The sequence below is a fragment of the Heterocephalus glaber genome, unplaced genomic scaffold, assembly GCF_053883595.1.
Source record: "Heterocephalus glaber isolate CG9 unplaced genomic scaffold, H.glaber_assembly_v1.0 deba00000901, whole genome shotgun sequence".
Classification (NCBI taxonomy): domain Eukaryota; kingdom Metazoa; phylum Chordata; class Mammalia; order Rodentia; family Bathyergidae; genus Heterocephalus; species Heterocephalus glaber.
The window spans coordinates 3,176,036-3,199,119 of NW_028258171.1; the positions used below are offsets into that span (position 1 = coordinate 3,176,036).

Sequence of the window (23,084 nt, forward strand, 5' to 3'; positions counted from 1 at the left end):
ACTTAGGAGATTTTCTCTCTATACTGAGACACACCTGTAACAGTGAGTTTAGCACTTACTGCATCATGTTTTGTATAAAGCCCAGTTCTTAAAAGAAAAGTGTTCAAGCCCTTGATTTGCCACTTATTGTTTTTCTCATACTGGCCAACCCAGTTTCAGATTTAACCATATCATTTATAAAAGTGTCATGAAAGCACTGCACACATTGTGAGGTTGGCATGAATTCCAAAGTTTTTTACAGATGCTAATCATTATCCTGAAGTGAAAATTCATTTTATCTTGCCAGCTGTGTCATCATATTTGCTGACTGAATATCAGCAGCAATAACAGAGTATCACAGGTGAGGTGTCATCCATATCTAAAGTTCCACTTCAAAATGTTATCCTTTAAAACGGAGTCATTCCATTAGTCTTAGCAGAAAATGAGGATTACATATGAACTCTGATGTCTCTGTAATACAGCTTAATTAGAAACCATTGAACATTTTCCTTTAAACATAACAGACTAGAAAAAAGTGCACATGGTTGGTGATGTAACTCATGGTACAGACCACAGGCTGGTGATCTCACCATAGAGGAGATGCTGAAGGTTCTTGCCATTACCAGGTGAATGTGAGAGTCAGCTAAAATTGTACTGTACAGCCTGCTTCGCAACCACAAGGGCCGGTGTTCAATCCCTGGTACGAAAAAAGAAAACCAAAAAACAAAACAAAAATAAGTAAAATTGTACTGTAGAGGATTTATCTCTGTCATTGTGTTCGCCTTTCTCCCTATTCTTTTTGTTTGGGCCAGACTCTTTCTTTCTATTCCTACTCCCTTTCCCATGCTCACCCTAGAAAAGAAACGTCTGTTGTTTCCCAGCAGCATGCCTGAACTAACTTAATAGACAAGAACAAGAGAAACTAATGCTATTTGTTTATGTTTGGATCATTAATATCTGAAACTCTTCATTCAGATTATCTATAAAATGTGACCCTAACATTACTGCTTTCAGAGTTAAATAAAAAAAATACATACAAAGTATTTAGGATATTGTCCCACACATAGTGATATTAATTGGTTTGCAAATATAATTACAATGTCATAGTTGAGATAATTTTATACTGTACTTTTACAAATTAGATCTTCAAGTAGAAATGCTTATAGACTGGAATATGTGGATTTCTAAGGTCGTTCTATTAATCACCAGTTTTGTGGCATTCAGAATTATTTCAGCTCTGATTTTCAGTTTTTATCTATCAGGGAAATTAATAGTACCCTCCTCTAAGTACTATTGTGAGGGGTAGGTGAGAAATCCCATGTAAAAGGCTTGACACAGTGAACACTCAGGGAATAAATATTAGTGATTTGTTATTGTAGCAGTTTAGGAACAATTTCACAGGATAGTTTTATTTTTTATTAATTAAGTTTATTGGTATATTTTAGGTATACACAATGATCACATTCATCATAGGGAATTTGTACCTCTACATGATATATCTTGGTTCTTGTTTTTCCCCATTCTCCTTCCCTCTCCTCAATCCCTCCCCCATCCTTATTTACAAAAGCTTTGTTTCCATTTTTTCTTCTTTTCTCATTTTTTCTTTCCCTTCCTTCCTTTCTCTCACCCCCCATGCCTTTCCTTTTTGAACATTTTCTTCCTATTTCACAATATCTATTATAAATTTTTGTCCTCATTTATACTTTCAGTTTTTCACACTAGAGAAACAATGTGGTATTTACACATGTGTGCCCTATTTATTTCACTTAAGACTATGGTCTCAAGGTGTATCCATTTAGCTATAAATGCCTCAAGTTTATCTTTCTTTATGTCTGAGTAGTACTCTATTATATAAAAAATCCCCACATCTCATTTATTCATTGGTTGACAGGCATTTGGGTTGTTTCCAAGATTTAGCTATTACAAACTGGTGCTATAAATAGGGGTGTGTATATATCACTACGGTATGATGTTTTTCATTCTTTTGGGAAGATACCAAGAAGGGGAATAGGTAAGTGAAATGGAACCTCTAGTTTTAGTTTTTTGAGGTATCTCCACACTGATTTCCACAGTGGTTTCACCAGCCTACACTCCCACCAACAGTGGAGAAGGGTTCCTTTTTTCCTACAGCCCCGCCAAAATTTGTTATTGGTTGATTTCTTGATAGCAGGCATTCTTTCTGGGGTGAGATGGAATTTCAGTGTTGTTTTCATCTGTGTCTCTCAAATGACCAGTGGTGTTAAATATTTTTTCATATATTTATTTGCTGTTTCTACTTCTTCATCGGAGAAGTGTCTATTCATTTCAGATGCCAAATTTTGGACTGGGTCTTTAAATTTCGGGGGGTGTCTGATTTTTTTGAGTTCTTTATATATTCTAGATAGTGGTCTTTTGTTTGAGGAACAGCTGGTAAAATATTTTTCCCCTGTAGGTTGTCTTTCCATTCTCTCAGCGGTTTTTCTTGGTGTGCAAAAGTTTTTTAATAAGATGAGATCCCAGTTGTTGATTCTTTGTGATTATTCTTGTGTAACCAAAGTTTTGTTTATATAGTTTTCCTATGCAAATGTCTTCAAGAGTTCAACCTATTCTATCTTCCAGCAGGATTAGTGTTTCTGTTTTAATGATATAAAAATTGTTTACTGAAGTAATGGCAGAAAATTTTTCAAACAAGGAAAAAGAATTTGACATACAGATAAGTGAGACATATAAAACTCTAATTAGCCATGATCAAAAAAAATCTACATCTAGGCATATAATAGTCAAGATTCCAGAAATCCAACACAAGAACAAAATATTAAAAACTGTTAGAGAAAAGAAACAAATCACCTATAAAGGAAAGCCCATCAGAATCACAGCAGACTTCTCAACACAAACCCTCAACTTAAGGAGAGCCTGGAGTGAAGTATTTCAAGCCCTAAAAGAAAACAACCTCCAACCCAGATTGATGTATTCTACATGGTGGTTTTAAAATGGAAACATTAAAAAAGAAAAAATTGATTCTTATAATTTTCTAATTGCTGAAAACCTTCAAAGAATGATATCAAGATCTTCAGGAAAAAATGTATAAGAATTAGGAGAAGAATTTCACTAACTGTAACCAGAATTTTTGTCCTTCCTACCCCCTTCTTCTATTTCTAGAAGCTGATACTCAAGTTAGCATTTTGCTAACTATTGAACTGATCATGGGATTACATAGAATTTATTATATTTCTGTATTATCTTTTAAAATGAGTGGATGATATATAGCAGAATAGCACATACCATCCTTCTCTAATAAGTTCTGTTTATGGAACAAATGAATTAAAAATTGGTTAACATACCATTACAATAAATGTTGGGAATTTTGATATATCTTCTTTTGTTCAATTGATTGTGCAGACAAGAACACAGCATGCCCCATCGTCTTGGTTACTTTTCTCATTGCTGAGACAAAATACTAGACTCCTAAAGTCAAAAGAGTAAGGATTTATTTCAGATCACAGTTTGTAGATTTCAAACAATAGCCTGGTGGTACGAAAGCAGGGTGACACAGCAGAGGGGCATCACAGAGAAGAAACAGTCCATGGCATGTCAGGCACAAGGTAACAAGCACCAAAAGCAGCAGCAGGTCTGCTTCCCCACTGTCCTTTTACATTCTATCCAGGCTATAAGCCTATTGATTGGTGCTGCCCATACTCAGGATAGAACTTCAATTATCCACACCTAGAAATCTGCTAATTCCAACCAATGGACTGATTTAGTACTACACACTCTTAATCACAGTATCACACACCTTAGATCCAGCTAGCTCTGAAAAATCCTCACCTATGAACACATGAGGCTTTTGAAGGGATATCTAGATATAAATCATCCACCCATTCTGTCAATTTATGATATTATTGTATCATATGATATCATAATTTTTATGAAATAAAATTGTTTTTAGCTGCCTTCAGTCATCCACCCTCTTTGTTTATCATTCAATAGGAACATATCTTGTGCAATGTGTGCTGTTTCTCACTCTCCCTGACTTACACAGATGGTGTGGATATAGCTGCCATCAGCCATGCAAACAAAAGTGTAAGGATAATTTGTGAAGTTGAACTGAGGACATAAGAGTGAAGATGCTAAAAACTCAGTAGTAGATGAGTCAGTACCAGTCATTAAATATTTATTATACAGTATCTCAAAGTTCTCAACAGGATACCAATAATACTTTATTTGAAACTACCTATAGTATTTTAAATATCTTTTTCCTATTATTTAATTGGTTTATGTATTCCTAACAAGAAAATTGAAAACAGCAGTTGTCATCTTCTGACTGTCAAGCATATGAAAATCCTTAATACATTTATGCAATTATTTTTCTTTCATTTATAAATAATTTAATAAATGCATGGAGTACTAGCTAGACATGTAGACATCAGACTGCCTATGCAGGAGTAAAAAATGGACAAAATCACTGTCATCATTGAATTTACATAGTAGAAGCTTAGCATAGAAAAAGTGAGGCACCCACTTATAGAAAGACACCTAAGTTGCAAGTAGTCTCAGCAGCCCCTCAATCCTCTCTTCTACCCACCACCTCTCCTAGGCCCTCTGTGACATGGCCAAGATCTTCAGTTTTAGCCAATTAGAAACAAGCATCTAGGACTTTAAATTAGGAACCATTGATGCAAAGAATCAAGAAAACACTGGCACAGGTATTCTCATCATATAATAATCGAAGATAACGGCACCCAATCTCATGGTCACAAATCAAGAATCCCCATCCAATCCATTACAAGGAACATCATCAAATATATGTGTAATTTATTAATTTATGTACATTTTACCATGTTATATGACTTGCATTCAACTGTTTCTTCCTTTTTAAATACTAACACATATTACTTATAAATATTAATGAATTTCAGTGTGATTTTTTCCATATATGTGTACAGTGTGCACTGATTAAATCCAACCACCTGTTTACCATTCTCCATCACACACATGCACATGCATGCACACATACGCACCCCTCCTTCCCAATCCTTAGTACTGTTCCACTTTCAGGTCAAATTTTCTTTCAGCTTCCACATAGGAGTACTTGTCTTACTTAGTTTGGCTTATTTGACTTTAACATCATGATCTTGAAGGATGGCAGGATGGCTGGAGAGAGGCACACAGTGCTATCTGCCCCAAACAAGAAGTACCAAAGCAACAGGTGTATAGCTGCATATTTTTTTTCAATAGAGCCTCTTTTATTAAGGAATGTTGGAGGAGGAATGGCCACCGATAAAGACATATTTAAAATTCATCTGAACACATTCTTTTATAGAAACAACAGAAATTAAACTTGCAAAAAAATTACATTGTGTATTTCTTTTTTTTTTAATATAATACTCTCTTGGTTCTTATTTTTCACCCTTGCCCAGCCCTCCCTTCAACCCCTCCATTCGTCCCTGTTTACAAAGATTTTGTTCCTATTTTTCCATTTTCTCATATTAATCCCATTCCCTTCTATCCTTTCCCCTAGTCCTCCCACTTCCTTCCCCTTTGCCCCTTTTCTTCCTATTTCACATTACCTATTATACATTTAGTCCTTATTTATACTTTGTTTCTCACACCAGAGAAGCTATTCAGTATTTATTCATGTGTGTCCTATTTATTTCATTAAAGAGTATCGCCTCAATGTGCATCCACTTAGCTAGAAATGTCTCTAATTTCTCATTTTTAATGGCTGAGTAGTACTCCATTTTAGTAAAAAACCACATTTTCTTTATCCAGTCTCAAGTTGATGGGCATTTGGGCTGTTTCCAAGTTTTAGCTATCACAAACTGTGCTACTATGAACATGGGTACACATATATCACTGTGGTATGATTCTTTTAATTCTTTGGGGAAGATACCCAGCAGGGGAATAGCTGGGTCAAATGAGACTTCTAGTCCTAGTTCTTTGAGGTATCTACATACTGATTTCCACAGTGGTTGCACCAGTCTACACTCCCACCAGCAGTGGAGCAGTGTTCCACTTTCCCCACAGCCATGCCAGCATTTGTTATTGGTTGATTTCTTTTTTTTTTTTTTTTGGTACTGGGGATTGAACTCGGGTCCTTGCGCTTGCATAGCAGGCATTGAAACCACTGAGCTAAATCCCCCCAGACCAATTGGTTGATTTCTTGATAGCACCCATTCTTTCTGGGGTGAGGTGGAATCTCAGCATTCTAACAAGATTTGCATCTCTTGAATTACCAGTGATGTTGAACATTTTTTTCATATGTTTATTTTCCATTTCTACTTGTTTGTGTGAGAAATGTCTGTTCATTTCAGATCCCCATTTTTGGATTGAGTCTTTAAATTTGGAAGGTCTGATTTTTTTTTAAGTTCTTTATAGATTTGAGATAGTAGACCTTTGTCTGATGGACTGCTGGTGAAAATTTTTTCCCACATTGTGGGTTGTCTCTTCACACTGTTGGTGGTTTCTCTTGCAGTGCAGAAGCTTTTTAGTAAGAAGAGATCCCACTTGTTGATTGTTTGTGCTAGTTCATGGGCAACTGAGGTTTTGTTCATAAAATCTTTTCATACACCAATGTCTTCAAGAGTTCTACCTAACCTTCTGTTCCAGCTGGTTCAGCATTTCTGTTTTAATATTTAAATCTTTAATTCATTTTGATTTTAATTTAGTGCATGGTGAGTATAGCTGCATATTGAGGTCAGAAATCACAGGAGAACACTGGAAATTAACAGGAGAAAAATGGAAACTGTGTAAGACCCAGAGACATGGAACAATAGTACAGTAAGAGTAAAAGAATATCTCATCACTTTCTGCCCTAGTGAAGTGTCATCAGCTTAAATGGCAGTAGTTTTAGCTACTGGGACATTTCACAGATCTTACAGGCTTAACTAGACAAGTAACTGAAATCTTCACAGTAACCTGACATTGGTGAAGGAAGACATATCATCTCCCAGTGATCCCCCAGGGTGCTATGGCCAGGAATCACCTTCAGATGTGAGCTACTACCTGGATTTGAACTTTAGGCCTTAGACACTCCTGCATATTTCCATCTCTGGGACCCTCTGAGATGTTCCCCTGCACTGGTTCAGTGGATAGCTGCCTTGAGGAGCAAACTTGGCTCAGAAGAGTGATTCTGACACAAACCCATGGAGAGTGCTTCTCTGTAGGGAAGGAGTGTTGTGAAGAAGAAGGAAATGGAGTGTGCTGGCCTCCAGACCAGGAGGATCAGGGATCCTGCTGTCTGAGACAAGGGATGACCATTCATGTGGTTGCACACTGGAGCAGGACTGCAGGCAGTTACTCATGTGGTTCCTGCTCCACCTCATCCATGGGATGGTGTTGAGCAATGCCATGGTTCTGGCCACTGTCTGTCCCTGAGGCACATCCTAGGAAGATTTTGTAAATGTGCAGTGCTGCCATTGTAGCACTCTCCCTCACAGCAAGGAACACTTCAGGTGAGAGGAATTTTGTCTGGGTCCAGCTGTCACCCATTCTTTGATCCTTGGTGGGCATTACAGGTAAAAGAATGAGATAAAAGCCCTAGTAATTGTCCCATCCATGGTCATGCACATGTAGAGGGAGGCTGAAGATCTGCTTCTGGGTAGCATACCCATAATAGCAGCAGAGAGCAACCGGACAGCTACTTCTGCTACCACACTACTGCAGGTCCTACTGCTGGCACCTTATCTGATCACATACTGCTGAAAAGACAGGGTGTGCACACTAGAGAGAGTGCTATGATTCCTGCCACTGTATCATCCCTTGAAGTACCTAGAAGTATGTGACCATGTGGCCAAATTCTTTTCTATCCCTCCATTCCTCTGTTCTGGAATGGGAATGTTTATCCTATGCCATTTTGGGATTTTTAAGCTTGTTTCTGATATTTACAGAGGTTCACATCTGTGAGTTTGCCTTGAGTCTCAGAAGAGACTTTGACATTGACTCTTTTAAAGTGTTGAACTGAATCAACATACAAGTTTAAATATTGCATTGTTTCTCTTGTGTCAGAAACCCAAAGGGTAAATAAGGAGCATAACAGAGGATAGATATTGGAAAGTAGGAAGTACACATTCAAATGGGAAAGGGAGGGTCAGGGATTTAGCTCAGTGGTTTTGCTGCCTGCTGTGGAAGCTCAAGGACCTGAGTTCAATCCCTGGTACCAAAAAAAAAAAAAAAAAAAGAGGGAAAGGGAACAACATGATGGGAGGGGAGAGAATGGAAAGAAAAATAGAAACAAAGCTTTTGTAAATGAGGAGGGGAAGAAAGGTGGAAGGGAGAGCAGGGGAATGGGAAACAAATATTTAAGATATATATTGTACAGATACAAATTTCCTATGATGAATATGATCAATATGTATGACAAATATTTACTAACTAAAAATAAAGTTAAAAAATAGAATGCTGAATTGTTGAAATTTTTTGGAAGGCATTATTGCATTTTTGATTGTAGGCGAGATAGTTGCATCATGGTGGACAGACTTGTGTTTATTTGGTTAAGTGTGGTTAAAGAAGGTACGTTTGGGTGTCAAGTTGATGAAGGATTCAATGTGATGGTTAAGCTTGATCATGTCAACTATATTGGCTTGGGAGCTACCAAACTGATTTGTGGAGCATACCTCTGTGTATATCTGTGAGTGTCATGGATGTGTGACCTTGGGTACTATATCTGATCCTTAGGCCTTTTATCAGTTCTGCTTACCATGTCCTTCCACCATGATGTTTCTGTCTTGGAGCCAGCTGACCATGGACTGAATCCCCTTAAAACATCAGCCAAATCAAACCTCTCTTCTGTTAAGTTGTGAGTGTCACATATTGTGTCCAACAATGGGAAAGGTAATATATAGGTCTCAGAACCTTAGAAAGTTCCAGTGTTTTTCTTGCTGATTTCCACAAGAATTCACTTTAAAATGCAATTATATACCTATTGTTTTGTTTCTTCTTTGTATTGCAGGAGGTGAGTGCTGGCATCTCCATTTAGCTACCTTGAATAACCTAACACTGAGATCTTACAATAAGAAAGAATTCCTATCCTGTTTTAAGTGGTTCACTTGGCCTTGTATGTCTTGAACATTTCAACTATGGCTCTTCAACTGGCAACTCAGACAACAAATATGCAGGTTAGGTGCCCTGAGTATAAAGATCTCTCACATTAGGCATCAGAAATGTTCTCATAGATCCATCATTCATGTTCCCAGAGAAGCTCTGGCTCAAGGCAGCCCAGGCTTTCCTCACTTATTCTGTTCTCAGATTCTGTTCTATGTTTTATTTCTCCACTTATGAATATGACTTAACTTATAGAAAAGTTCACAATTTTCAATTTCAAAATTTCCATCTTGAAATAAAATTAAGCTCTTTATTAGAATTTACTCATTAGTTAACATGTTGATGGAATAATTTGTCCTAACTGGGACCTGTAGGATTGTGGTAGATGTATAGTATATGAAAGCTCTACTTAATTTTGTGGGAAAATACACATATCTTAAATGATACTGCTTGAGATTCATGACTATTCATTCAATTCCAAAATCTGAATGTATTGATAAATTTATATGCTTTAAGGAAGGAAGATCAAGCATTCTTAAGGAGAGTCATTCTAACAAGATTATATATACATACTGTAAATCATCTTATAATCATTCTCAGTTTTTGAGATATATGTGATATAAATAAGTATGTGATATAAATAAGTAAATAAGTAAATATCAGAAAGTGACAAATCAACATCGTCATGTTAATTGCAAACATGAAGAAGTAAAGACTATTAAGTTGGAAGGTCCTAGATGAAATCCCTAAATCTCTCCCTTTACTGAAGTTATAAAAGAATAAATGAAATGTTAACACTGCATTCTTTAGAGAATGGCAGAGATTAGTGCGACTGTCAAAATTTGAAAGATTCAGATGTGATTCTTTGCATCACATTGCAATTTAATTCTCCAGTTTGCTAATTACAGTAAATGAATGAAACACAAAGAATGATGATGGATTATTTAAAATGCAATCTGGTTGTGACTTTAATTGCAGACCCTGTTCTAAATGTTGTATTCTTTTGGAAGAAAATCAATACTATCTTAGACATCTGAAATGCATCTATTGATCTCAGTGGTTTTTCCCTCTATTCCATGAAACTTCTACTTTGAAAATAATTTGTTTTCACCCAAAAAGGACAATAATACACCGTCATCATCATGTCAGGTCACAACTGCCATCTATTTCTGTGCCACAATTTAGTTGGTAACAAGATTAACAGTATCATGTTGCCTCATTATTTTAATAATGTACTATCACAGGAACTAAAGAGCAGGAAACAGCAGGAATAAAGTTGACTTGGACAGGTATAGTTCAGTAAAGTTTCTACTGTTCAGTTAAATGGGATACATAGCAATATCACCATGAATGTGAGTGACCAATTGTGCTTCTAAAAAACATTATATAAATATCTTTGATTTTTTTACTGCAATGCATACTTGATTGGAGAATTTTTTTCCTCTTACACATTCATCTACTGTTCTAAAATGCTATTAGTTTTGATTAGGTAAGAAAGATCTTTAACAGATCCAAGCTGCAGTACAATGACTCACTGGACATTATGGTAGTTGAAAGCCTGGAGAAAGATTAGCGTATTTTATGGAGTCTGTAGCAAACATGATAGAAAAAAAAAAAAAAAAAGAAGTACCTGGTATTTTAAAGTACCTGTTAGTCTTTCTTGAATAAAAGAATATTCTTGTTCTCAGAAATATATGTTGCCTTGGCACCACATGTATAGTTAACAGGTAACTATAGGACTGAAGAAAAAATTGTGACTTACATTATATTCATTTGGCCATAAACTGGATGCAATCAGCATCTCCACTGTAGGGCATCAATCAAAATAAGCAGTTTGCAGAAACAGGATCCTCCACATATCTGCCCTGCTGCACAGCTAGCGCTTTCTCAGTTCACCACTATGACTTCAGGATTCTGTGCAAAAGTCAGAGAAAACTATTTGAGCTATCCAAAATTCAACTGGAATATAATTATAGTTCTTCTTATTGATACCAGAAACCCAAAAAGTTATATTTCATGATAGTCAGTAGTTTTTGCCATTTGGTTAAAAACGAACCTTTAGATCCCATCATCCCTTCAAGGGTCATTAACAAAAAGTGAGTAAATACAGGCATACATTTTAAAAACTAAAAAGAAAAAATTTCACCCTATTGATCAGCTGAGGTGGAAGTTACATGCTTCTGCAATTAGATAATCACCCATTCACTGTTGTGGCTTAAGCTGTAATAGTTATTTTTAAAATGGTTCATTGAGAATACTCAGTATGCATGTCTGCAGCCCCAAGTCTCACACCCAACTGAAACCTGCCAGTAAATAACTTCAATTAGCTGGCACGAGGCACATGTTCTTCCTGGATGGGCATACTCATTTAAATGGGAAGTGTTATAAAACACTTGATGGTGTTTCTTTAATATTATAAGATGGAACCAAACTCCCTTGAAAGTGATTTTTAAAATATCTTTTACTCATGAGCAGAAGAAAATGATTTTCTCGTTGAATTTAATAGCCTAAAGAACTCCTTTTTGTAACTTTTAACTCTAATAATTAAACACTATTTAAACCACAAGAAGCCTTCTAAATATTTGATTTTTTGCTTTTGCTTGCCACGTAGCCCAGTCTACCCTTAAACTTGCTATGTGGCCAACACTGTCCTCAAGCTCATGATTTTCTCGATCAGCCTCTCAAGTGCTGGGATTATAGATGTGTGCCATTACGGCAAGTTTTAAACATTAGAAAATAAAACCAATCTAAAGTAAGTATCCATTTGCCTAATGCTTTTCATGAATTTATCACAGATTTGGAAGGGACAGAATTTAAGTATTAATGACACAGAAATTTGTATCTACAAGTATGAGTATATTTATATTTCACGTAAATGCATCCAGATTTTCCCACTCTGGTAAGAAATGTCAAAAACCTAAAGTAGGAGTTGGCAAACTATAGCTTTCAGGCTAAATCTGGATCACTGCTTATTTTGGTTTGTTGCTGAAAAAGTTAATAGGAGACTATTTCATGACATGAAGAACTTCTGTGAAATCAAATCTCAGTGTTCAAAAATAGCTTCATTGGTTCACAGCCACATTCCATCATTAATATGTTTCCGTGTCTGTGAAGAATAACAGCAGAGCTATGTAGTTGTGACAGATCCTCTATGGCCCGCAAAGCCTGAAATATTTGTCATCTTATTGCAGATAGCTAAGTTAATTAGAAATTATCATAAGGCAGTTAGACAAAGCTGGGCCCTCAGCATAGAAAAACAATTAAGGCATATTCACTGTTTAGAATTATAAAAAGAAAAGAGGTACTACTTTCCCTAGAGATGAGTAGCAATGATTGATATTCTAAAAAGACATCAATCTCCCTAGCCCTTTATTTTCCCCTCAGAAATTCCTTGTACTTGACTTGCTTTCCCATTTGATCCCTATTTAATCAATATTACCCAGGTGACTGTACTTGTAGTCTTATTGACTGGTCATGGTTTTGTCCCATCTCACGCCCACCTTGTAATTTTCCATTGTAATTTTCCTTACTGTTTTGTCCCACTTTTATCTGCTTCACCTCATGACTTTGCTCAATAAAACACCTTTGAAAAGCAGGATGGGTGGGCAACCCACTTTCCAGTTCCCCTTCTATCTCTCTTAGAAGCTGTCTTTCTCTCAATACATTTTTCCTACTCTTAACCTCTGTTGTTCCTAGAATGCATTCTTCACTTTTAGAGAACATGAACTCACATTTTGGATATCTAGCAAGTTGGGAGTTATAATATTTCCCTTGTTTGAATTATTTTTGCTTATTTGGATTACTTGCCCTATATCAGTTTTGTATTACTTGGTGTCCTATATCAATCTGCTTCTTACAGAAAAATACTGCTGATCTTAATCTTGGGAAACAGGGTGGCATATTTCTCATAGAAATAGAGCATTATTCTTTGTTTGTGTATGTTCCCTCTGGCATGCTAGTCTTTGGATTATGGTCATGGTTTGCAGCCTCCATACAGCCAGAACTCTATACCAGATGGCAGTAGCAGCAATGCCCTCAGCTCTGGGTCAAAATAAAGGGACTCACAATTTTTCTAAGCTTCCCCAAAGGTGTTACACTTTGCCAGAGATTCTGTGAACTATCTGCATTTGTTCATTTGCTGTTGTAATAACACAATACACAACACAGATTGTAAATTTTAGAGAAAAGAGATTTGACTTACAGTCCTGCAGGTCCAAAGTTGAGTGGTCACATCTGATGATGGCCTTCTTGCTGCTAGAGTCCTGAAGTGGAATGGGGCATCACATGGGAAGAGATGGGAGCATGTGTGTGTGTGTGTGTGTGTGTGTGTGTGTGTGTGTGTGTGTGAGACTTCCTTCTTCCTTTTATAAAGCCACTAGGATTCAGTCCTGGGGTCTCCACTCGGAAAACATCATCTAACCCTAATCACTTCCCCGAAGCCTTACCTCCTGAACCCATAGTTAAGATAAGTTCCCACTGTGTTAATAACTCATGAAGGAGATTAAATTCTAATCTGTGACTCCTTGGAAATATATGCAAAATATGACCAAACCATAGTACTATCCAATATTCTTTCAGTTTCTTCTCTTTCAGAGAAAAAGAAGACTTTGTCAACCAAAGTTCATATTTACAGCTAAGAAATCTGGTACCAAACACACAAAGAAGCAAACAAAATAGGGTTGAGATAGGGAGAAAGGAAAAGGAAACCGAACTCCACAGCTAAGGACAGGTTTTATTGGAATTAAAGCCTGAGAGGCACTGCTGGTGTGAGGACCAAGTGGCCCATCTGTCATAGACTCAGGGATTTTATAGGGTTGGGGGACATTGAGTGGAGTTGGAACTGGGCTGTTCTGGTTGTCTTTCAAGCGGGCAGCTGGCAGGTTGTATGCTGTCGATAAGGAGAGCTGCAGAGAGCAGGATCTACCTTTAGATGAGCAGTTTGTGGGAGCTGACTGATAGGAAGCCTGTGAGTTTGGAAATCTGAAACTTTACGAACCTGAGAACTAAGGGCTGTTTCTGAATGCTGCCTTGGTCTCAAGGGGTTGGTCTGATTCCTTCAGAGATGATTAAAAGATGGCCAAATATTTAAGTAGATTAAGTTTATATACAGAAATGTTCTTTGTCCTATGTGAAGAAACAGCATTCAAACATCCCATACTTATAAGACATCAGAAATAAGTAAAATAGCTGTCATGTTCTAAGAAATATAAGCACGAAAGGATTGATCAAAATTGAAGAATAAACTTTAGTAACTTGGAGATAAAGAGAATTTGAACAGCAAAAAATGAAAATAATTTTCTAAACGTTCACTGTAGTTTAATTTTCCTTGAATGAAACATATATCTAAGCAGTCACTGAGTATGAAAATATGAGTGTCAGTGAATGGTTTACTCATAGTTCAAGGAATGAGGGACTGAAGAACGACCTGCTGGAAGTGGAGAGGGAAGGGGCTGCTGTACAGTCTTCTTTCTCAGGCAAGTTCTCTTTTTCTAGAGAATCTCAATTCTATCATTTTCAAATCTGGATTAAATTGAGCTCCTTTCAGGATGAATTATGAGCAGAAAGTGAGTACTTGTTAGAAGTGTTGATATTTATAGGACACAAACATTTTGAGAATTAAATTTCCCTCTGAAAACTACTCCAGGTAAGTTTGGGAAAATCCTTTCTAATGTGACATTCCTTCTCTTTGAGTAGGATTACAGTAGCGTCAATGACCTAAGATTTTGTGAGGCATGAAATCAGACACTGTATTTTAGTTGTTGGCAGAGTGCCTGCACATAAAATGTATCTTATAAATGATAGATGAAAAGAAAGAGGCATAATGATTTGGTTAGGATGGTCAAAAGAGGAAGAAGTGAACTCAACCCCCAATTTCTCCTTAATTGTCTATCTTGGAGCCAAAACAAAATGCTCTCATCATCTAGGCACATTTGTTTCCCTTGAATAAATGAGGCTGATAATAGATATTGTGCAAATAATTCTTTTCCGACCACACATTAGCACCTTTCGAAAGAGACTTCCACTTGCAATTATTTTTCGTAAGTGTCCAGTCACACGGTCCAGTAAACAGACCCATGTGCTACGCCAACTGCCCACTGAATCCTGAGTCCAGACTGTCTTTTGCTAGTGTTACCCAGCCCTAAACCCCTGCTAGGGATCAGGGCCTGATCCTCATTGGCCGATTTACCTGGGACCATTACCAAACATGTCAGGACTAACTTTTCATTGGCTTATGTATTATTACAGCAAATTTTTAGGAACCAGCTTATTTTTTGGCTCATTGCTTATTTCATTTTACTGGCAAAAAATTTTTAATAACATTAAAAATCAAAATTTGCAGTCAGCAATTGTCTAGGGGCATGCAAAAGTGTTTTTATTTGGTCTTTTAATGCAGCACCGGGCATTCATTAAAAAAAAATCAGTTTTTGTCTTTATTTCTTAGTTCAGAAAATCATTAAAAGGTTTAAAATTTTTAGAAATCCATGTGCTTATGAGTGAATGTTTCAAAAAAACGTATTTCTTGAGAGTTAAGTTATAATAACATATTCCAAACATTTCAATATGACTATGCTTAAGTACATGGGAAGAAATTATTTAATCAAACGAATTTAGTTTAAGCCATTTTAGAAACAGAAATATTACATTTGTTATTTCTCAGAAGTCTTTCAAAACTTTTAGTGAATCAAAAACACACACTTTTCAGAGGTGTCATAATTCTCTTCTGATGATAGATACTTCACGTTCCTTAAGTCTGGGCTTATCTGTGTGTAATTGCCTACTCTTCCTGTAAAGCAGACTTCAGGCATATCTGCAGCTATCTTCAATAAAGCTTTAATTACTGCTAAAGATTACTGCATACTGCAGACTACTGATGAGCATCAAAACAAGGATGACAGTCTAATCCTCCTAATAGGTAAGGTTAGTGCTCTTCACATTACCTCATTTTAAAAAGCATGTCCGATGGAAAAGAGATTTACAACATCACATTTTACAAAAGTCAGCAGTACATATTACTATATATGTTACATTTATAGATTGTTTAGGACTGGAATACAAACGCAATTTATTTGTATAAATCACTTTCCTGTCGCTGAGACAACACTTTCACAATTTAAAGGACAGTTTATTTTAGCTCACGTTTCAGAAGATTCAGTCTATGGCTGGCAAGCTCAAACACAGAAAGCAGTATGGTGGAAGGGCCCGTGCGGTAGAGGAAATCTGCTCATGTCAAGGTGGCCAGGAAGCAGAGAGAAAGCCAGGAGCCAGGAAGGGAGGGAGCTACTGCAGACTGTTCTAGGCCACGCCCCCAGTGCCTGCCTCCTCCAGTCAGGTTCCTCCTCCTAACAGCACAGTCAGCTGTGATCCCATTGGTGCACCAATCAACCTTTCAGAATGGTGCCCACAGGTTCTAATCACCCAAAAGCCCCGCCTCTGATCTCTTGAGGCCTTTGGGGACCTTCTACATTCAAACTGTAACATTGTTTCTTTATTTTCTAATCTAATTGGATTTTGGCCAGCCAAACTTGTACTGCATTTGTAATTATTAAAAGCATCAATGTTACTGAAAATGTTCTAGTGTCTACAGCCAATTCACTAATTTTTAACCTCTTCAATAAATAGCAGATGGCAGGTTAGTATTAAAAATTTCTTCTGAAAAATAAATTCACTTAATGATCAGTTGGAGAATATTAATTATTTGTTATAGAAAATAAAGAGCCAGATGTCAGTTACAGCGATGAGTTCCCTAAGGTGGGAAAAGAAACTTAATTCATGCCAGAGATAGAGTGGAATGACTCAGACTATCTATGGAATAAAATATTCAAGGAAACAAAGCCCTGTGTAGAACAGTTAATTTTTTTCTTCTAGTAATTTAAGAAGCAAGAAAACTTTATTGGAGAAATTGCTTTACATTTTTGTTGCTGAGAACCTCCACATAAACACTTTTGAAATGTCATTTTGAAGACTTAAAGTATTAATATATTTAAAGGAGCAAGAAATGGCAGAGAGTCTAAAAGTTTTCTTATTTAATAAGCAAAGAAACCCATTGTCAAAAAACATTATATGAAGGACCCGAGTTCGATCCCCAGTACCAAAACAAAACAAAACAAAAAACATTATATGTATCTGATCCAGAAAGAGAAAAAGTTACAAAAAATATAAAATTTATGAAAATGAAGTCATAATTTTTAAAAAAGGTTTATTTATATTGATTTTGTTCTCTACTAATTATTGAATCCAGGGCCTTTCCGCTGAGCTTCTTTTTATTTTATTTTTTATTTTTTTTGTATTGAGACAGGGTTTTGCCAACTTATTAAATTGCCCAGGCTGGGCTTGACCTAGCAATACTCCTGCCTAAGGATCCCAGAGTGCTGAGATTACAGGCATTTGCTGTCTTACCCAAGAAGAAGATTTAGAAGCAGCTCATCTGCAGCTTTCTTGTGTCTTCCCATTTTGCAAGGGGAAAAGTGATACTGATGAACAGATAAAATACTGATCTCTTTTTTCTTTATGGACTAGTACCAGATGAGAATAACTTTGGATATCAGCAAAGTAATCCTTAGTGATGCATGAATTTATTCCCTTTCCAAGCATTCTTTGTCTATAGAAACAATGTGATATCTAGCAATACATGCCATTGTGTGCTATTGTTCAAATAAATAGAGTTCATTATGATTATAATATATGTATTATCCACCTAAGACCTAAAACTGTAACAGGAGATTAAAGGAAATGTTTCAGCTTCCTAGATGAAGGAAAGGAGTAGATCTAAGGGATTAAGGGTTAATATTTGCCATTTTTCATAGAATTAATGATCTAATTATCACACTCATTTCAATCTAAGATAAACAAGAATGTAAAAATGTCTTTCATAATTTCTACTCTCATATGTCAAAATCTCTTTCCAGTTCTGCTTCAAAAAGATGATTTAATAAATTGGACAGAATGGACAAATCTCTGACAAGTGGGGGAGCCTGAGCTTTCAGAAGTGAAAGAGTAGAAGAAGAGAAAGAGGCGTTCACGGTAGCCTGTGGAGGATTGGGTAAGTGCACCTGAATTCACAGGGCCCAATCCAAATTTCACACCTGAGATTTGGTTCCCATAGTTTGGAGTGGGGAGTTTCCAGAGACATTCTATGTGATTGGTTGATTTGGGTAATTGCTTTTTGTGAAGAAGGGTAAAAGAATTTTATCACAAAACTCTCAGGCCCTTTTTGAGCTATGGTATTGTATAAAAACAAAACAGTACGGATAACAAAAAACCCTCATTCCCAAATATCTGTGAGTCTCTAGGCTTCTGTTTGTTTTAATAGCTTCTAAATGGTGCTGAACATAAACAAAGAATCTTTGTCCACAGGACAATTTGGTCTATTAAGAATGAGCACATGGCCCTTTATTCTTCAGGTGGCAGCCTGGAAAATGAAACTCAAACTCTTGGGAAAGAAGTTTAATGTGGAAAACAAAATTCCAAGCCCTTGGGTATCACTGACATATTTTTATGTTTTATTATATGTTCCAGTGACTGTTAATGAAGCAAAGGTCAAAACTATAAATGTTTTCGAGGAAAAGTGACTAAATCACGTTAGAAGTCATAGAATATATTAAGATTTTTCTCAACAGAAAACACTTTAAAAGATATTAAAAAATTCTTTAAAATGTGATAATCACAGACAGTTGAGGCAATATGCCAGATTTTTATTTCTAACCTTTGAATAATAGAAATTTATTGTTAAGTTGCTTTTCTTATGGGAAAGACATAAAAACTACTCAATAATTTTATAAGATAAATGTGATTCTTATCAAAATATGATAATATGAATGATTAATAGTTGTAAAACTCTTAAATATAACTATATAAAGTCAAGCCCAGCAGTATATTATAACAAATACATCACATTTTTATAGTCCATTTTCCAGTATCATGGAGATGGATAAAAACAAAAAGAAGCTGTTTCTTTTACCTAAATTTTCACCATATAGATAATAATGTCATAAGCAGTGGGAAAATTTCACAAACAACCTTCTGCATATATAATAGCATATGTGCATGCTTATAAGAGGCATACAAACACATGTTCTCTAAAAGAACCATAAAATTGTACAAGAAACTTTAATATTTTACTGAACTTAAAAGGAGAAGCTTACATGGAGAAATAGCTTCAAATTATGCTGATGTTTTTCTTCTACAGAAATGTTTCTGAAATCCAATAAGGAAGAAAATTATCCTGAAAATGAAAATAATAATGGAAAATGTTAATATTTGAAGTCATTTAAAATTAATTCTTCATGCTTTAGAAAATATCTGTTGAATGTCTTTTCTGGAAAGCTGAAAGTTATTATGTAACATAGATATTAATGTTAATGCTCATAGTAGCTAATATTAATTTTGTAAATTGGATAATTCCACCGAATGACATGGGGAAAGCCTATAACATATTCTATGTGATAAAATATGAAGTACTACCAATAGTTTGACAATTATATAATATTTACATTGGTCAAAGAATGATTGTCTTTCAATATTGGTTGATTGGTTGGTTGTTTTTTCTCTATCTTTGAAAAATTATTCTCCTTTATTTCTACAATGAATATATCTAGCCCATATAATGCTAAAATAAAACTTTTAGTGTGTATAGTAGTAGTCCAAGGATGTATGCTTTATGTATAATTGTATTGCCTTACCCTTAATTTATTGTCAACCTTTGTCATTAGTTCTCAAAAATCAATAACAACTTATCTACAGTCAAACAAAATGGGTTTGATACTTGCTGCATAGATGTCTCATGGATTGGGGTTGAGTTGAGTTATTTGGACTTATATTTGGAGGTTTTTGCTGGATTGGATCATTTATGAAAGTGGGAGTAATTTTATAATTGGATAACTTCATATTTTTTATATAGGAGAGAGGAAGAGTGAAGATGGCCTAAACTTGTAATAAATAAAAAACAGTCATTCATTTTAGGAAAGGAAGCTGTTAGATATTTTTTGTGCTTTGGACTGAGTTCCAGTTTTCATCTGTTGAGACACAATTATGTAATCATTTTGTTTTCATCTTGTTCATTATGTATACAGAATGCCTTGAAATTATTTCAATACCTGTGAAGTGGGAATCATTATAGCCTAGCTGTTCATGCTAGCAATCCAGCTTCTTTTTGGTTTTTTCCCTTCTTTAGTGTGAGGGGAGATGTTTTTAAAGTGTAGGCTTTGGATGGCAATATCAGTGTCACCTGGTGTTATGGCTTGTATCTAAATGTCCCCTTAAAGCCTCACACAGTTGTAGGTGGGGCTTTTCAAAGGTGGCTGGATCTAGAGTGTGTTATGCTGGGATTAACGGTGTATGGTTGGCTTGACATAGTTCTGGATGTGGATAATGGCAAGGCCCACCCTGGGTGTGAGTGCTACCTGCCCTAAGCGGGTGTAGCCTGGATAAAATATAAGGTCCAAAAGAGGGCTGCTGCCATTGCTTGCTGCTTCCTTGGTACTTCACTGCCTTCTGCCTTCTCCCCACCATAAACTGTTTCTCCTTTACAATGCCCTCTGCCATGCCACCCTGCCTTAGAGCCAGCCAACTATGAACTGAAACCTCTACAAATTGTGAGCTACAGTAAATCTTTCCTCCTGTAACTTTGGGTTTAATGTATTTGTCTCAGCAACAAGAAAAAGTAACTAAGACACCTGAAAACTTGTTAAAAATGCAAATTCTCAACATCCCATCCAGACTTCTTCAGGCAGAAACTCTGTGCATGGGACCTAATCATCTATATTTTAATAAGCTCTTTGGTCTAGTGGATTCTAATGCTAGGAAAATTTGAGGACCTGGCATACTGATTCTTCACTTTAAATAAATACTAAAATTTGTTAAGGGATTGAGAGTTTAAAAACCATACAGACAGTCAAGAACAACCCTGGCCCAGTTACTGTAAGAGTTTTAGGGCAAGAATCTACCTAGGTTTGGTAATTTCAAATATGTTCCTTGGCTATTTCTTTTCTTTTCTTTTTTTTTTTTTGTACCGGGGATTGAACTCGGGTCCTTGAGCTTGCGCAGTAGGCGGCGAAACCACTAAGCTAAATCTCCCGCCCTTCTTTGGCTATTTCAAAGTGCAGTCAGGTTAGGAAACTCTGTTATAGTGTATGTGGAAAAAAGCAAAATCAAACACACTAAAATTGACATTTCCCCTATTCTGTATTTATCCACATTGCTTCTCTTTGTAAAGTTAAAACATTAAAGTTGAAAATATATATAACGTACAGTTTAGCAATTCTATTTTGAGGTATGAACTATGAAAAGTATCTTACATATACTCAATGTAATCTGTATTACAAAGTATATTTCACCACTATTTGGAATAGAAAATAATATAAATATGATACAATTCACAAGTAAGGGATGAATAAATTGTAGGGTACTTATAAGATGTTACACAACCCTGTGGTTAAAATAAATTGTATCTAGAAAAAATCTAAAAAAACCCCACAATGTTGAGTGAATGCAAAAAATTGCAAAATATTACATATAATATTTGTAAATCTCAAAACACACTGGAATAATGTTACATCTTATTATAGATACAGTGTATTGTATAGCAAAATTTAAAATCAAAGAGGAATGATTTACAAAGCTTTGATTAAAGAATTACTCCTGTTCTTGGAAAGTAGAATGTGGGTAGAATTCTGGGAGTTTTAGAAGTATCTGTAACATTTCTCTAAGGAATAATTAAGAAAATGTTGCAAAGTGCTTTATTTGCAAAATTAGGCTAGGGATTGCTATATGGAATTCCGGGACTACTGTTTTCTTTCAAGTCAGAGCTTACAATAGCAAACCAGACTGGTTTCCTTTAAATTTTCTTCTGTTGATTATTAATCATAGAATTGGTGTTTAACAATGCTTTTGGAAGAAACCAGGTATATGCTTATTATTCAGAAAAAGATAGTACAAAACTGGAAGCTAAACATTAGATATACTTGTCTCTGAACTCTAAGTTTAGAGGATAAAACAGTCAGAACCTTCATGCAGGATGTCTTACTAGGTAATCCTTAGTGTCTTGCGTTTTATGTATAAAGTGAGATCCCTTCTTTAAGAGTCCAATTTTCCTTCTCCTTTCCACCAAGCCCCATAGGATAATTTATCCTCCTACCCATAAGAAATGGTCTCACCTGAGAATCTGAACACACTTCTGTTTCTACTACCACGCTTCCAGCCATACAATATGAGTTGGCATAGTCTACAAGGGACAGGTAGAGTTGAGTGGGTGTGGTGTTCCAGGTTCTTGGGGAAGCTTTGGCAGAATTGTCCATGGTGGACATTGTCATTTTGTATCCAGTACTCCTTGGGGTTGCTCCACCAGCACTCTGAAGATATGTTCACTCATCCCTTCATTTGGTGTGTAGTCCCTTATTTGGCCAATACGTATATAATAATTTGCACACACATATACAAAACTAAGTTAAAGCAATTAGTATTTTGTTGATAGTATAATCAAAATTTATGTTAAGTAAAATGAATGTATCTCTAACAGGAACAGAATATTAACAATTTCCCATGCCCAAGATTTTTCATGTTTTTAAATTTTTAAAATAATAAGCATATATTTTCCAACAACAAAAAAGAAATATTATAAAATAAATTATAAGCAATCAAATCAAAAAATTATATATTCACTCATTTAATTGAAATTTATTATTATGTTTTATCTATCTGTATATCAGTCACCCTGGCAGCAAAATACAGTGATATTTAGTACTTTACCTTAAAAGAATTGCTATTTGAAGGTGTGGTCCACATGAAAAGGCTCTCTGGCCCATACAAACATGTATCTGTGACTCTGTATACTTGCATCTGCCTTTATCTACTACTATCTCTAAGGAGGGGTTGTTTTACAAAGAATAAAAGAATTACCTTTGATTAAATACTCTATAATGACAGTTTTCTAGATTTGTGGATATTTGATGTGGGCTTTCAATGATAAATAAGAACAAGTCAATCATGGAAATAAGAGGAAGCCTTTAGAACTATGAAAGACATAACTAAACAAATGTGTATGATATATTCATGACAAGATAAGTAGTTAGATATAATTGTAGGACATTATG

General features: G+C 35.7%; 1 long non-coding RNA gene across 1 annotated transcript; it reads right to left on the reverse strand.

The window, feature by feature from the left end:
• Positions 1–1,161: 1,161 nt before the first annotated feature.
• Positions 1,162–16,297, reverse strand: LOC147828810 (uncharacterized). Its single transcript, XR_015450065.1, has 5 exons — positions 16,135–16,297; positions 13,199–13,259; positions 10,760–10,911; positions 3,300–3,423; positions 1,162–2,591 (listed from the first exon to the last, which is right to left on the reverse strand). It is a non-coding gene; the product is annotated as an uncharacterized LOC147828810 (long non-coding RNA).
• Between the last annotated feature and the right edge of the window lie 6,787 nt (positions 16,298–23,084).